We start from the raw sequence: 204 nt of genomic DNA, 5'->3' as shown, positions 1-204 counted from the left end.
CGAAACCCTTTGAGTTTAGGGAAAAAAAAAAATAAAACTAAAAAGAATGTTCTTTTCCATTAAACAAATCGTGTAAGTAAATAAAATGAAACCGACGGGGAATGGGTTTGTAATGCCGATTGGATGCTTTTCGGCTTTCTCGGTTTTCCCTCGCTCCTCCCCCTCCCATTATTTCCTTTTTCCCTTCTCTTCCCTTTTATTTTC

The sequence above is a fragment of the Penaeus monodon genome, chromosome 15 (genome assembly GCF_015228065.2).
Source record: "Penaeus monodon isolate SGIC_2016 chromosome 15, NSTDA_Pmon_1, whole genome shotgun sequence".
Taxonomy (NCBI): Eukaryota; Metazoa; Arthropoda; class Malacostraca; order Decapoda; family Penaeidae; genus Penaeus; species Penaeus monodon.
Note: the sequence above shows the minus strand (reverse complement) of the source record.